A 17,814-nucleotide genomic window follows, 5' to 3' on the forward strand; every position below is an offset into this window, starting at 1 on the left:
TCCTTTTATCTATTCAGTTCCTTTTGAATAAGGTATATCTTACCAATGCCATGTATATTATAGTCATAAGTTTCATCTTGCTAAGTTTCAGTGATATTTATGAAGTAGAATTTATTTTTTTGCTTGTTTATTTTAAACATTCACTTTTAAATTTTGAGCTCTAAAATTTCTCCTTCCCTCTAGCTCTTACTCCACCCATTGAGAAGTCAAGCAATATGATACCCATTATTCATCTGAAGTCATGAAAATACATTTCCATGTTAGCCATGTTGTGAAAAAGCAAGAGAAATAAAGTGAAAAATGTGCTTCAAAAAATTTATCTTTTTGCATTATGATATATAGTTCACCTTTTTTTGGTGAATTTGTATATAAATAACTCAAGCTATGTATTTTATTGCAGCCCCTCTTCCAGGTCTGGTAATTTCACCTACCTATTCCAAACCCTTCAATGGCTCCACATTGCCTAGAGGATAAAATGTAAATAGCTTAACCTGGCATTTAAAATCCTTTAATAACCCTGGTCTCCAGTTTTACAGTTATTTCATACTTCATGAATGCATTCCAACCAACCTGGAGAACCAATCATTCCTTTAATTCAATATTCTATCTCCTGCCTTCATACATTTGCACAATCCATTTCCCATGCTGGATGAAGTCCTTTCTCTACTACTCCTCTCAAGACCCTTGTCTTCCTTTAAAGCTCAATTTAGCTATGACATCCTCTTGGAACCCTTCTCTGATCCTCACAATTATCAGTGTTCTCTCCTCTTGTATTGTGCTTTTGTTGTTGTTGTTGTTGTTGTTGTTGTTGTTGTTGCATGTATATGCTGTGTCTCCTTAATACCATGTAAGCTCTTGGACAATGAGGAAGGTTTGTTTTTATCTGCGTGTGTTCAGTGCCTAGCACGTAGGAAGCTGTTTTCTTTACTTCTGCCATTGTTCTATTCATTCCTCGTGCTTGGATACTCTTCCTCCTCACCTTCACCAATTAGAATCCCTTGCTTCTTTCAAGACTAAGTCCAAATGCCACTATGTGAAGCCTTTCTTTTTTTAAATTTTTATTAATTTATTTTAATTTATCAACAATCACTTCCATAAGCTTTTGAGTTTTAAATTTTTCTCCCCCTCATTTTCATTTTCTATGGAAAAAGCTTTGTACTTGTTATAAAGCTTCCTCTTCCCTTCTCCATATCACATTTGTCTACCCTCCAATCTCCTGATAGGATCCTTTTCTGCTTTATAAGATTCTTTTTTTCTACTTTAAAATTATCCACCCCCACCCCCATCCCCAGTGCTTGAGTGCTTTAGGGATGTCCCTGACTGCTTTGGGCTAGCCATGTGTAACTCAGTGATGAAGGACTTGAATACTTCGGAAATGACTAAGCAATCTCCTTATTGGGAACTGAGCAGGAAGAGCCACTGAATCAGTAGATACTTAAAAGAAAGTGACCTGCCCTCATGTGTCTCTTTTATTCTTCTTTGTAGATGTCAAGTCTAGTTGACCCTGTTCTTGGAAGGAGTAGGGGAGAGGGTGACCGCTCTTCCCACCCACCCCACTCCCTAACCCCTACTGTGGCACAATTGGAGACTGCTCCCACATGATAGCTAGAGCAGACACTCAGTGAACTGAGCCTGGGCCTAGAGGCCCCTGGCTGCCTTTTATGTTTTGCGTTTCCCTTCCTGAAAATAGGTGAGCAAAATGATCCTGAGAGATGGATGCTTCTAGTGTTGGAGGCAGCCTTGTCGATTTGAAGATCCTGCTACTGGCCTATCAGAGAGAGTTGTTGCATTGGAGAGGATGCCTCTGACAGGGGAAAGAGCCAATGCCTGGCCTAGCTGGCCAGAAAGCATGGATTTTGAGGGAGATAGTAGAGAGGCAAGGTGAAATGCCTATTCAGCAGCTCTACAAACTGCTTAGTGTTCCAATGTTTAAGTCTCAACCTCCCAGCAGTGTATAGCATAGCTATTACTGTCACTTGTTTAAGTTTTTGTTAACATGCCCTCAGGAGAGCCTTTTGTCTCTTACCTTATTCATACTGGACATTGAGTAACTCCTTCCTTTGGGGAGAGCCTAGATGTGAGCTAAACCCAAGGTTAAAAAAAAAACCCGAAAACCAACTTCCCGTGGGACACCAGAGTGGTGGGTGTAATGAGCTAAAGAATGAGAGAGAAAGAGTCTAATCTGCTTTTAGGTGGCAAGGTTCTTTTAGGACCACCTGGTCTAGCCCATGTGCATGGGACCAGAGCAGATGAGATCCTTAGAGGAGAGGGACAGGGCCCAACCTCTTGGGCCCCCCAGCAGTTGTAACTGTTAGATAAGGAAAACCTTTCTCATAATTATGGCTACCCCAAAACTGAATGAGTTGACTTAGCAGGCAGTGGGTTTCCCATCATGGAAAATCTTTGTGAAGAAGATAGACAACTGCTTAATCTGACCTCAGACACTTAGTAGCTGTGTTAACCTGGGCAATCACTTAACCCTGTTTGCCTCAGTTTCCTCATCTGTAAAATGAACTGGAGAAGGAAATGGCAAATCAATGACTTTGCCAAGAAAAACCCAAATGAGGTCATGAAGAGTTGGACATGACTGAAAATGACTGAACAACAATAACAACAAAAACTCTTCTGATCCATTAGATTCCGTGACAATATTTAACTCCTATGATGAAATGGAGGCATGGATTTATTTTTTGTTTTTTTTTTTACATTTGCTTTTGACTGTGACCTTCAACAAGTAACAGCTTCTTTGAATCCCTGTTTCTTTATTTATAAAATATGAGGGTTAAACTAGATGGTTTCTAGGGTCCTTTTACCTCTCAAAGTCCTTGATTTTATGAATTTTTCTTGGAGTCCGATCTCTTCTGGGATGACTCTGAAACTGGAGCCAAGTTTGGCATCAAAGGCTCCGGGTCTGCTTTCTCCAGCTGTTATAGCTTCCACTTACCCTAATTAAAGAGATGGCCTTGCCAGTCCCTTTGGCTAATCTCAGCAAATGCCTTCTGCTGCCTTGCCTGTATCCCTAGTCACCTCACTGAACATTCATGATTCTCTTATCTTCTTTCCATGAGCAAAAACTGAAAGAGAATGCTTACAGCCACATGTACTCTGACTTCCCTGTGATTGCCTTTTCCCATTCATATGTTTTCCTCTACTTGACTGGTTTTATTCCTTAACTCATCACCTTTTAAATCTGTCATTTGTGTTATTCCTAATTTGTATTGTGTTGAATTTTTTTCTAACAATAACTAGCATATATAGAAATATATGTGTGTATGTGTGTATATACATGTGTATATATGTGTGTGTATATATGTATATGTGATATATATGCATATATTATATATATATCGAGAGAGAGAGAGAGAGAGAGAGAGAGAGTCCTTTAAGTTTTACAAAGAACTCTACAAATATTATCTCAGCCACCCTGGAAGGTAGGTGCCATAATTATCTTCAAAGATGAGGAAAGTGAGGCAAATAGAAAGGAAGTTGTCCAGGGTCACACACAGACAGCAAGTATCTAAAGCCAGATTTTTTTCACCACAAATATTTTTATAAGTATATAAATTTTCCTTTTCCTTTTTCTTTGATTTTTGGGACATAGACCCAGTAGTGGTATTGCAAGGCTTATGCACAGCTTTACAGCCCTTTGGATATAGTTCTAAATTGTTTGAGGCCAGATTTGAACTTATATCTTTCTGACTTGAGTTCTGGTGCTCTATCTACTATACCACCTAAATGCCACTAGAATCTGCCACTATAGATCAGCAAAAGTCCGACACACACTGAAATCATGCATGCATGCACGTGCGTGTGTGCGTGCACACACACACACACACACACACACACACACAGAGGGATGTAGTGCCAGGATGTAGTAAGTTAGGATGACACTTTTTTTTTTACAACACTAGATCTTTCAAAATCAAAAAAAAATTTTTTTGCCATGGGAGGAATCATATCCTTTCCTTACAAGTTTCTTTTTTACACATGAAAAGATAGATAATAATTATAATAGCTACCATTTATACAGTATCTTAAGGTTTGCAAAGCACTTTACGAATATTATCTCATTTGATCCTCACAATAACTCTGGGGGTAGGTGCTATAATTATTCCTATTTTACAAATGAGAAAATTAAGGCAAACAGGCTAAGTAACTTGCTTAGAGTCCGACAGCTAGTAAATGTCTAAGGATAGATTTGAACCCAGGTCTTCCTGACTTCAGGTCTAGTGCTTTATCCACTAAGATACCTAACTGTCTCATAAAAAGTATTTCAGGTGTAACCCAAGCTTGTCAGGGCATGTCTAATTTGCCAAACATGTAGGAAACCTGAAGGTCCTGTGGAACATGTTCAAATTGCCTAACATGGAGGCCTCTGCATCCCTTATCATGTACGTGGGTCTAGCTTCTTTTGATTGGCTGCCAGTATCTTTAATATTGTTGAAAGTGAGCCAGTCTCGCCTATTTTTAGACTCTCCTCTCTGCTACATCCAGAGGGTAAAACATTCAACAGTGTAGAAGCCATTGATTGAACCCAGGTCAACCACAGTGTAGGAGCCATTAACTGAATGCGTGAGAGGGGGAGGACTTCCTTCCTTTGGCATAAGAAATGGGCCTGGGGGTATTTGTTTCTGTTCTGTGCTGTTTGTCCTTCTTAGTTTCTAGGTACTGTGGTGATCCCATGGACCTAAGAGTTCCAGCATGAGGACCTTGGAGCCAAGACTGCAGGCAGGATAGTACAGCCAGCCAGCCCAGCACGGAAGCCTTAAGAAGCCAGGCATGCCTGGGACTCAGGCCCCAGGGGATTTTGGATTTGGAACTGGGACCGTGCTTTATAGGAAATGAGCTAAGCTATAAATCTAATTCCCTTCTACTCCCTAGAGACTGAAGTGGTGTAAGGAGGAAAGGGAGGGTTATACCTCCCATGGATTGAGAGAATAAGTTTGTATATTTATGATTATCTTTTGAAATAAATATTTCTGTGTGAAAGTATACTTGACTATTTGTGGCTAATGGAACTGGGGTACAGGAGATCACCCCTGCAACTGAGGGAACAACATTATGGGGGGCTGGAATCATTTGCAGAGAGCCTAGACATCCATAATTCACCTTAAGAGTACTGGAGAACTTAAAGTGAGTGGTGAAATGTAACATACCTGGCCTTTAGGCAATAGGACCCAGGTCAGTGTTACAATAGCCTCCTTTTATAGATAAGGAAACTGAGGCAAGGGGGTGAAGTGACCTGTCTGGAGTCATACAACTGGTTAGTGTCTAATGACAAATTTGAACTCAGGTCTTTCTGACTTCGGGTTCAGGGTTCTCTCCACTGAGCCTCCTAACCATCTCATAAAAGTATTTCAGATAAGGATTTATGGTATCTTTGAAGGCTTTGCTCCTGTAGAGAACTAAATGGTATGATGGATGGAATAGTGGACTTGGGAGTGAAAGAGATTAAAATATTGCTCTATAAAATATTGCCCTTACTACCTTTGTGACCATGGACAAATCACTTTATCTCATCTATAAGCTGGAAATAGTGATACCTAGGTAATGGAGGGATTGGCCAATGAGGGCCTAGTTCTTAGAACATACTCTAATTTGCCTTTCCTGGTGGGTTATACAAAGCATTTGCAGATATTCTCTGCCAGGCTCCAGTGCAACATATGGAACTTTGGAAGCCTATTTCTAGTCACGTGCGACTGAGGGGCTGGTACTGGTGTGATGACAAAAAAAATCTTTTAATTTGCTTTGGAGCCAAAAGAACCAATGACTCAGGAGGTACTGAGCCAGAACTGAGTTCTCATACCAAAGGGACAGCCTCATAATTTCTCAGTCTATTTTCCTTTTTAGTGGCAAGTTAGACAAGAGCTGCAGCATCTGAGTGAAGCAAGTTGCATTCCCCCACCTGGCTGCCATGTGTCCAGGAGCACATGACACCTCTATTGTGTGTGTTTGTGTATGTATGCTTTCTTCTTTGATCTTAGGTGAATGAGTGTCTGAAGATGGAATTGTCTGAGGGGCAACCTTATGAGTTTGGGATACCCACCAGGGTAATCAGAAATCCTATCAATGTTGCCCTAGGCCTCAGGTCCTCCTTACTGTTGGTTTTTTTTTTTTTTTTTTGAGTTCTTTCTAAGGGCTCAACCTCAGGGATTCTTTTCCTCCTCTAAGCCACAGCTAGGGCATCTGGCTACACTGTTCTGAAAATGTTCTTGCTCCCTGTGGGTCACACACTCACCAGGCGTGTGCTCATTCCTTCTCGCCCACAGCCACAGCCCAGGATCACTTCTGGTCAGCACTAAGGAGGTTTGAAAGAAAGATTGGGGCTGAGTTGTGTTTGATGGGGTGATTTTAAAAAAGAAATTTTGGTAGGAAAAGGTAAAAGGGAGCAATTATATTATAAAAATGGGGCATGAAAGGAAGAACTAATACAAAAGAAGTAGGTGGGGGTGGAGGGCTTGTTGGAACCTTGCTCTCATCTGGGTTGAAGGAGAAACAACTTGTATATCTGGAAGGGTAAAGAAATCTTCTGAACATGTAGAGATGTGAGAAAACTGGGGGACAGGGTGGTGGAGGGACTTTTGGAGGCGTGTGTGGATTGGTTTGGGAGAGTATGGGGAGAGGGTGAAGGGAACTCTTGGACAAGTGGGTGGGACGGGGAGTGGGGGGGTGGGGGGAAAAGATAAGGTAACAGAGATAGGGCAAAAAGAGAGGCTGAGAAAGAAAATAGTAAAAAATAAGATGGAGGAAAATTCACACATAGTAATTATAGCTTTGAATGTCAATGGAATATTTATAGCAGCTCTTTTTGTGGTGACAAAGAACTGGAAACTATAGGGATCCATCCCCATCAACTGGGGAATGGCTGAACAAGTTGTGGTGTATGGTTGGATAGAATACTGCTATGCTATAAGAAATGAGGAACTCAATGATCTTATAAAGGCATGGAAAGATGTGCATGAAATGGTGGAGAGTGAAAAGAGCAGAACCAAGAGAACATTGTATTCAGTAATAGCAATATTGTTTTAAGAATGACTTTGAATGACTAAGTCATTTTGATTATTATAAATACATAAATTAAAAGCAAAGGACATATAAGGAAAGAGTTATCTACAGTCAGAGAAGGAATTGATAAATAGAAGTATGTATAAAATAAATTTCCATATATACACCTATTTGTGTCTAATTGTAGCCATCTCTAGGGGAGGGAAGAAAAAAAGAAAAAAAGAAATTTACATGATAACTTTATTATATATTTAAAAGGAATAGCAAGTTGTAGATAACAGATTTGAAGTTTCATGAGCAATCATCTTTTTTATTATACTATATTATTGAAATGATTGTTTTATCTCATAAATTTAAAAAAAAGAAATCCTATCAAACTGAGTCCACCTGAAGTAGCAGTGGCAGCAAGGGAGGCAGTGGCTGATAAAGGTGGAAGCACTTGGGGATAGTTGGAAAGACAGTTAGACATTGTGACCTTTTGTGATGGAGAGAAACACTGGCCATGGAGCACAGACAGGCACTGGTCCTCAGAGCCTAGCAGAGAATACCACCATGAGTACTCAACAAAGGAAGAAAAGGACTTTCTGGGTCAGAAATCAGCAGTTACCCCTCTGTCACATGTGTTCTTTACATGTGTGTCTCATTACCATTGTAATTTGACCCTATTCTCCCTAAGGGACTTCGTGTATGCAAGAGGAGAATGTACACCCAGTTTAGGAGGAGGGAAGGGAGTATTTTTCTGACCCCCCAACTTAATAATATTTTGTTTTTTCCAATTACGTGTAAAGATAGTTTTCAACATTCATTTTTTATAAGATTTTGAGTTTCAAATTTTTCTCCCTCCCTCCTTCCCCTCCCCCTCCCCAAGACAGCAAACAATCTGATATAGGTTATACATATACAATCATGTTAAACATATTTCCACATTAGTCATGCTGTGAAAGAAGAATCAGAACAAAAGGGAAAAACCATGAGAAAGGAAAAAAAACAAAAAACAAAAGTAAAAATAGCATGTTTCAATTTGCATTCAGTCCTTTCTCTGGATACAGATAGAATTTTCCATCATGAGTCTTTTGGAATTGTCTTAGATGCTTACATTGCTGAGAAGAGCAAAGTCTATCACAGTTGGCCATTGCACAATGTTGCTGTTACTGTGTACAATGTTCTCCTGGTTCTGCACACTTCACTCAGCATCAGTTCATGTAAGTCTTTCCAAGTTTTTCTGAAATCCTCATCATTTCTCATAGCACAATAGTATTCCATTACATTCATGTACCACAACTTGTTCAGCCATTCCCCAATTGATGGGCATCCCCTCAATTTCCAATTCTTTGCTACCACAAAAAGTCTTTTTCAACTATTTTTGCTATAGCTCCTCAGTAAATCTTTTTTTCCCCTTAAAAGTTAATGGAGGTCAACTGATTTTGATTGATAATGGGAAAGCATAACAGTGAGGGCTCAGGAACTAGTATTTCATAACAGTGACTACCCTGGACCCACTCTCTAAAGGGAGGTGTATTACATTTCACCCCATATCTCAAGGTTCTCTAGTACCCTTAAGGGGGTCTGAGGAAGTCTACACTCTCTACCATTGGCTCTAGCCTCCACAGATGACCTATACCCCAGGTCAATCTAATTACTTAATGGTTGGATTAGTTTTTACAAAGGAATATTTACTTCAGGAGATTAGGTTCACAGCTTAACTCTGGTCCTATATAGCAGAGCCCCAAGTTCCAAGTTAAAAGCCCTCACTTGGGCTTCAGCACAAGCTTCCTGATTTCTCTGGGCTCCCCTGCTGTGGCTGTGCAACATCTAGCCTGGAATCCTGGCTCCAAAGTTGCCGTGATTTGGTTCTGGGTCCAGTGGGGGTTCTACCTCCTGTACCTGAAAGTGACAAGGATATATCCAACAAAAGAAACAGAAGCCCCAGTTGTTTCTTGGGGTCACTAGATCTAAAAAGAGAGTGGAAAAGAAGATAGCCCTTTCCCTCTTCCCCCATTGGTTCATTTCATGGTGCCTTCACCCTCTCTGAATGAGTGTTCCAGTCTCACAGGTTTTAAAGATGCAGTCCCTTTCAGATACTTAGTCAATCAGAAGAGGTTACTCCCGGGTACATCATGAGGCAATGCAAGATATTCTCCCAGAAGCAGGGAACCTCCATGTTAGGTGATCTGGGCATGTTCTAAAGCCACCATCACAGTTTGAAATCACAACCCCTCATAATTATTGATACTTATAGCCCTGAGAGGAATAGTAGTCAGCTGTCCTCTGGGGCCCCAACCTCCCAATGTGAGTGTGAGCTCACAAAACTGCTCATTCTCAAACAAGAGAATGTACACAAAGTAGTTTGTAAATGTCAGTTTTTACTATATGTCATGATGTAATAACCTTACTTTTACAGATGAGAAAAGCTGTCAAAGAATTAGTGGCAGAGCCAACAATATGACATAGATTCTCCCAGCTATTGATTTGCTGTCCAGATCACTACATTGAGCAAGGTGAATTGTTCAGGTTATGTGTATATGCTAGATTCTTTCTTTTCTGCTACAGAATGATAGGCCACTGTTTTCTATTAATAGAAGTCCTTCACTGCCAGGTCCCCTGTCATACCCTGCAAGCAATTTGTACCTTTCTGTGTAAAATTGAATACAGGCATATCAAAGCAATGGAGTTCAATGTGCTATCACACAAGTCCCTATGATGTTTCAACCAACTTATTCTGCATCCCCTGGAACAAAGAAGATGATAATGGAATGCCATCTTCAATGAATCGCGTGAAGTTTGGATTCAGTCAAAGAGCAGCACTTGAGGACCTAGAGGGCTACATGTGGCCTTGAGGCTGCAGGTTCCCCACCCTGGACAAAGGACATTGTTCTACTGAAACCATTTCTGAGCAAGATTAGGTTCTGACTAGGTTAGCTCCATTGCGCTGATTGAATCTCTCTAATTTGGGGAGATACATGAGGTAAAAGAAAGGCACACAAGGGAGGGTTGGACATGATAAGTTCTCCTGTGCAGGTGGATAGAAGTCAGAACTGGGATGTGAACAAAGACCAAGATTTTGAGCAAATGATTCATAGGGCCGAAAAAGCCAGGGGAAATATCTGAAGTGGAAGCAGTGTCAAAGAAATTCAAGAGATGGCCTGTGAATAGTGAGGTCCAGGGTTCGTTGCATTAGGTACAGTACTGGGCATGTAACAGAGTGTCTGAGATGTAGTTATTTCAATTTATTACACTTAGTTGGTTTGTGGGTGAATTTTTGTTTGTATGCCCAAAAGAAGTACAGCTAACTCTTTCCTTCAATCTTGTCTGAAGTTGGCAGGGTCCTTCAAGTGCAATCCTCTAAGAAGTAGTAGAACAGTTGCCTTTTTGCACTGGTGGAGGACATTTTCTTGCTAGAAGTTCTCTTTCCCAGTGAAATCACAGGTCTGGAGACCAAAAAAACCAATTTAAACCATATCCAACCATCTGGATACAATTAAATGAGGAAGGAAATCTAGAATGCAATAACAGACCATTTTTAAAGACAATGAAAACATGCATACCTCCTATTTGAATCAATGGGATGCAGTTAAATTTATTTTTAGAAGAAAATTCACAGCAATTAATGACTCTATCAACCTGAAATAAAAAGGGAAAAATGATGAACCTCCAAGTCAAGACTACAACTAAACACTGTAGGAAAGAATCAAAATTTATAAAAAATATAATAAAAGTAATACTATAATAAAATGAAATGGAAAATGAAAAAGCAACTGAACTAATAATCAAACCAAGGATATTTTTTTAAGACTAACAAAGACAAACCCTTGACTTAGATATCTAATTGTAAAACAGAAAGAGAAAACTCATATTTATGAAAAGAATAAAGAAAACAACTAACAAGGAAGAATTTTTAAATTATCAGGACATGCGATGCCTAATTATAAGTAATGTAATTAGCATAATGGTAATTAGCATAATCAACAAACCTAAGTGAAATGGATGTCTTTTTACAAAAATACAAAAAACACTAATGCTACCATGACAAGAAAATAGACAAAAAGACCAGTAATGAGAAAATAAGGAACTTTATCAAAATCTGAGGAAGAATAAGAGAAAGGAGGAGTGGAAAATGGGTACCAGAAGGAAGAAGCAGAGTTGAAGGAGGAAGAGAAGTAGTATGGGGACATGGCTGGTCACTAGAAAACATGTGATGTGGCAACCAAAGAAGCTAGCCAGTCTTTGGCTTTGTTCTATTGTACAGAATGAGACAAGTATGAAGTAGCAGACAGAATGCTGGATCCTTACTCAGAGGCTCTATAGTTCAAATCCCTGATTAGCTACCAATTAACTGTATTACTGATAGCAAGCCATTGTTCAATATAGAGCCTGTTTCCTCATCTATAAAATCAGGAGGCTGAACTAGATAGCTCAAAAGTCTGCAGTTTAACAAATACTTATTAAGTGCCTATGATGTAAAAAGTACTCTGCCAGATACTGGAGAGACAAAGTTAAAAAACGGTAAAAATGAAATGTCCACTACCCTAAAGAAGCTTACATTCTACTGGAGAGATATAATGTGTACAGAGAGTTGTCCTGGCTGGTTAACTTTGATATAGGTTTCCAATATAAAAGTAACCAGCACACACACACACACACACACACACACACACACACACACACAAGTATATTATATAATTATATAGACTATACATATTATAGATAATGTATGAGTGTACATATGTATACATGTGCATATGGTCAGAAACCCTAAGGATCTTCCCCTCCCAGATCTATTGTTTTTTAAGAGGCCATACTTTGCCTCATTTCTTATTAGCCTTAATCAGTGAATAGGTGTTGCCTCAAACTGAGACCTGTTAAAGACCTTAGCTTGAAAAGGCCAAGGTCCCCCACTGCATCCAGGGCCATCTCCAGTTGTCCTGATCTATATGTGGCCACCGGACTCAGATGGCTCTGGAGGTGAAAGTGAAGCTGGTGACTTTGCACAGCCCTTCCTCACTCAAATTCAATTCACTTGCATGTCACGGCATCACCTCCCTGATGTCATGGTTGCCTTTGAGAATGAAGGACAAACAGCATAATATACCATGTGTATGTTTGAGTGTGTGGGTAAAGGTATGCCTCAAGGCATCTCTGAGGCTTTGGGCTGACTGAATCTATAAATGAAATGGTTAGAACAAGGAGGTTGCAGAGACCGGAGGTCATAGTGAGAATGAAGATTAGGTGTCAGAAGAGTGAGGTAGAGGTAGACAAGGAAGGACAGGAGAATATGAGGATCAGAGAAGGGAATGTCAGAATTTATATTGTGGAGGCGTGCTGTTATGAGTGATTGTAAGAGCTTCTCACCATTCTTATTGGGTGGCTGAGGTGGAGTGAAAACATGGGTGTTGAAGATATTATCAAAGTAGCAGCCAGGACTTTTCCAGGGACTTCAATATATGTGAGCAGAAGAGTTGGGGTGAAGAGGAAGATTGTCATCCAAGTACTGAACTCTTTGACCACTTAGAGAGTGACCTCTAAGCCAGTAGATCATAGCAACAAAGATCTTGACTGGATGATACAGGTGGATGAATGAACTTCAAAGGAGAAAAGATTGCTGAGCATGTGTGGGAGAGGGATATTTAGAAATGGCCCCAATGAACAATGAATATGCCTATTGCAGTTCCTGGTTCAGTGTGATGGAAAATGCAAAAGAAAGAGCATGTGGTGCTAGAAATCCTGACCAGAGATATAATGTTTTCTTCAGGGAGCCAGGTTCACATGAATGCAAGAAGATGGAAAGAGTGTGAGAGGGAGATTTTTAGTACGAAGGAGAATTAGTTAATGATAGAATGTGCATAAAATGGAGAGGGAGGGTAGAGGAGGATAAGAACTAGGGACAGATGGGACTGAGCTGGATTGTAGTGAGAGGGTGGGAATGGTCTGAATCACAAGAATGAGGAGAAGGATGTTGTTAGCCAAAGGATGGTGAAATATCAATTGCTTGGGGCTTCTACCCTCCAAAGCCTTACAGTGATTTGAAGAGGCACCAGCCTGTTCTTTCTCTAAACATCAGGAAGCAGGTGGTGGAGGCAGCAGGGAGGCTGGGTCAGGTGTCTGGGTCAGTAAATAGCTCATGCTCACATCCCCAGGGATGAGACTGAACTTACAATGAGAACCAATTTGTTTACCTCATCTCAAGATGTTAAGAGGATGAGACACACTTTTTTGCATCTTGTTTCTCAATTCCTGATCCTGGACTGGATGGTGAGAGGACTAGAGTTTACATTCTCAATGGCTATGGCAGGTTGAAATGTAATTATTTTACCAGGAGCTCTGGTGAGAAGTAGGGTAGAGTAGATATTGACTCCACATTTTGCAATTACCCACAATTTTACACTTATCTGGTATGGATATGATGTAGTCAAGATAATGAAAGAAAAGCCAAGAAGTTGTTCTAATTAATGGAAAATTCCATTAATTGGAGGTAGGTTCTAGGGCAAGGAAACATCCAAATACATTTCCTGACAGAGGCCAGACTAGAGCCTGACCTGAGTCAAAGAGTGTCAAAGGAATAAATAAGTCCTAGGGGAAGGGTAGAGGTCTTTGTGTCTTTGTTGGCCTCCATATGTTTGGGCTCTTCGTCATCTATGCCTCTTGGCATCAATCTTTGATTTCTTTCAAAGCTCAGCTCAAGTGCCACCTCCTACCTGAAGCCCTTCCTGATTCACCTGTCTGCTGGTGCCTCCCCAACTTTCTAAATTACCTTAGACTTCCTAGATTGTCTAGAACTATCTAGTAAATATTTTATATTTAAACCACTCTGTGGTTAAGGAGGGCCATTGTGATTTTCTCATGTAATAATGGGGCATAATCCCACCTCTAAAATTTACTAGCAGTATCATGATTGGCCAGTCATTTAACCTCTTAGAAATTCTTTAACACATTCACTTAAGTTATAGATGGGTTCTCATTTTCCATATCAGAGAAGGGAGTCCTTATACCCATGTAATCACTCATCTCTGATGCAGTGACATTATTATAGATATAAGGTAGACAGAAGAGGCTCTTCAAGTTTTTTATTAAATGCTTTTAATTGATTGGTTGACTACCTAGTCCCCACCTAGCTGGGACCTCATCCATAATGAAGGGTTGATGTGTTGCTTTCTCAAATGGTTCAGGCACAGGAAATGACAGATACTCACGTGGCAGTAAATTTTAGGACAAAGAAGGCCCACCTAAAAGAACCTCTAGTTCAAGAAAACTGGCTACTTAAGTACAAATGATGGGACCCTTAGGATGAAGTACCCAAACCATATTACAATTTGTGATAGAGGAGAGGAAGGCTGGGCATAGTCTGACATGGAGATCAGATTTAGGGCAGACTGATTTTGAATGGATTAGAGAAAAGATAGCTGGAATCCCATGGATTGAAAGGGAGGTTAGCCTAGGAGGGGATAGGAAGTTCTGAAGAATTAAATTCCAAAGAATAAAGAAAAGTAATTGAAATGAGAAAGAAAAGGGGGAGTTGTTTAAAGAGACCAATGTGACTACACAGGTAACTTGGGAACCAACTTAGATTTTAAACGGTTATACACAGAAGATGGAAGTAAGAAGAGCAAGTCATGGTGAGTCAGTATAGAAATGTTGCATTGTCCCATGAGAAAAGGGTTAGGAGTGTTAATGCTCAGAATGAACTGAGGCTGATAGGTAAAACAAAGGACAACAAAAAGGGTATTTAAAAATACTATATTGGGGAAGCAGAGAGGATCAAAGCCAGGAGAGCAGCACTTCTAGGGGTGGATGGGATAATAGTAGGTGATGGAGGAAAGGTGGAATTTCCCAACTCTTAGGTTGTTTCTGTTTTCTCTGTCAAGGAGAATGATCTTCAGGCTGGAAAGGACAAAAGAAAAATGGCAGGTTGGAAGTCAAGGTAAGTGTGGAATTAGCCCTTGACAAGTTGAAGTCACCAGGTTCACAGGTGTGATTGATGAGCCACTAACAGTGGTCTTGAAAGATCATAGACTGACTTACTAGCTGTGTGACCCTGGGCAAGTCATTTAACCCCAATTGCCTAAAAATAAAAAAAGAAAGATCATAGATTGTAGACTGGCAAAGATGACAACCTGGGAACAGTTGTGTGAGAAGGAAAATTGAATGGTAAGAACAATGATGTATTGGTGGAGCTATAAAGTGGTTCAACCATTTTGGATTTCAATTTAGAATGAGGAAAGAAATTAATAACTTGATAGTAATTATTATATCTAGCATTTATGTAGTGATTTAAGGTTTACTAAGTTCTTTACCTGTTATGTCATTTGATCCTCACAACAAGCCTGTGATATTATTGTTGTTCATCATTTCAATTGTGTCTGACTCTTCGTGACTTGCCCAGGGTCACACAGCTAGTAAGTGTCTGAAGCTGTATTTGAACTCAAATTCCTGACTCCAAGCCTGGCACTCTTTCCACCTAGCTGTCCCCAGCTGGTAATTGCATATCCTTCCTGAACTCTCCCTCTGAACACTGCTGGAGAGCTGCCTTTCTCAGTCTCTCTGGTCTTTCTCTAAACTAAAAAAAGCAAAAACAAAAAAATGCAAATACAGCTCCCAGCTGAACAAAATATGGGGTCTCTGTAGTCTGTTAGCTTTGTTTTATCCAGTCAGGGTGAGCTGGACATGTAACAAAAGTATGTGGTATCTAATGTCCCTTTAAAGATTTTGCTTCTGTCTTTTTTTGCTTTTTTTTTTTTTTGCTCTTTCTTTTAGTACAAAGACAGAAATTCAAGGAGGCACTGGGTTCCTCCCCATTTTGACAAGTCTATACTCATTTTCATAGGATCATAAGACTGTGAATTTAGAGTTGTCAGGAACCACTTTGTAGCAAGGAAACCAAAAGAGGTTAAGAGATTTCCCCAGGGTCACACAGTTCAGTGTAAGTAGCAGATTCAGAATTAGAACCCAGGTCCTCTGACTCCAAATTCAGCATCCACACTCCCCGACACTGCAATATGCTATCTTAAAATTGCCATGAGCTAGTTTTTTCTTACTCCTCTTTCAGCTAATTTAAAGCCTAATCAGCAACCCTAGCCCTTGAAGCTAGATTAGCCATTGAGGCAAGATAGGACAATTTCTTATAGAGGGAAAAATATTAATAATCCCACAGCACTTTGCAGATCTGTAGCACAATAATTATAGCTAGCTCTTATATAGCCCCTTAGGGGTTTTGAAGCTTTTCACATGTTGTCTCATTTGATTTTTCAAAACAACTCTGTGGGGGCAAGTTCTATTTTACAAAAGAGAAAACTGAGGTACACAGGAATGACTTGCCAAGAATCACACAACTAATAAGTATCTGAAGTGAGATTTGAACTCAAGTCTTCCCAAACTGGGACCAACACTCTATCTGCTATGCCACCTAGATGCATTTAGATGTTTTTCAAAATACTTTCCTTACAACGACCCATTGAATGAGCACTGGGGAGACATTGTAATGAAAAACATACTAGATTCTGAGTCAGAGGGCCGGGTTCAGACTTTGGCTCTGTTACATTACTTGAGAGACCTTGAGCAAGGCATCATCTCTCTCTGGTCTCAGTTTCCTTTTCTATAAAGTGAGGAGGTCCATCTTCTGGATCCTTGACCACATGATGACCAACAATTGAAGAAACACTGGGCATACAGCCCAGCTGGCACACCACCTGTACCCACCTGCCACATGCCCATCAAGAAAGTTGGCATCTGCAACATCATGGAAGCCACCTGGCAGTTAAGGGAAGCCAGAATCTTGGACTCCTATGGACTGCCCAAGTTATAGACAAGACTGCGATACTGTGTGAATTGTGCAATCCACAGCAAGGTGGTGAGGCACTGATCCTTTGCACAGCTCCTGCCACCTAGTAGGAGCTTAATAAATGACCCTGTGAGGCACCAAAAGCTTAGTTCTGCCCCCAGGCTCTGTCCAAAATCCACATGAAGAGCTGTCTGACCATTAAGATGCCTAAACCCCTTAGAGGAAAATACAATGAGTAGTCTGGCTTAAAAAATGAAATGAAGGGTATGGATTAGCTGATCTCCAAGGTCTCTTCTGGCTCTAATCCTATGATGCCTATCTTCTCCATTTAATGATGGAGGAAAGTGAGGCTTACAAAGGTGAGCTGATTTGTCCATGGTCACCTACTTGGTAATTGCTAGAGTAGAAAATGAAACTCCAGTCACTTGAATCAAACCCAGTGCTCTTTCCACATCCCTACATCACACTACTACAACACAATGGGCCATCATTAATACAACTTTCTTCATACAGAGTGGTTGGGGAAGGGGGGAGAGTAGGGGGACTGGAAGAGCAAGGCAGAAGGGATGGTTTGTGGTCTGTCCCAGAACAGATGGTCCCCTGCTCCCCTAGGGAGGATGAGCCAGGGGCTGGCCTGGCAACAGCTGCTTGAGGCCTATTCCTGGGAGCAGCTGGGGGTGGGAGAGGCCTGTGTCCCTCCTGCCTTCTGCTTTCTACCTGTGAGAAGTCTGAAGGGAAGATTTTACTTTTCTTTCTAGACTTACTGTGCTCAGCCTAAATCATCAGTCATGATTTGGACTTTGTCTTTTTATGGGGCCTCTTTCAATGCATGATGACACTGTGATTGACGGCTTGTCTACCAGACTGAAGATTTGTAGCTGATCAAGGGTATTTAAGGAACTACGTGATTAAGAGATCAACAAATATAACTGTGCAGAACTGAAATAGATATCAAGAAGCAGGTCCCTACATCAGATACAAGAGTTCCCTAGTCTTGGATAATTGTGTTATACAAATGGGTTAATCTTCAGTTAACT

The sequence above is a fragment of the Vombatus ursinus genome, unplaced genomic scaffold (assembly GCF_900497805.2).
Source record: "Vombatus ursinus unplaced genomic scaffold, bare-nosed wombat genome assembly UNPS02001419.1, whole genome shotgun sequence".
Lineage (NCBI taxonomy): Eukaryota > Metazoa > Chordata > Mammalia > Diprotodontia > Vombatidae > Vombatus > Vombatus ursinus.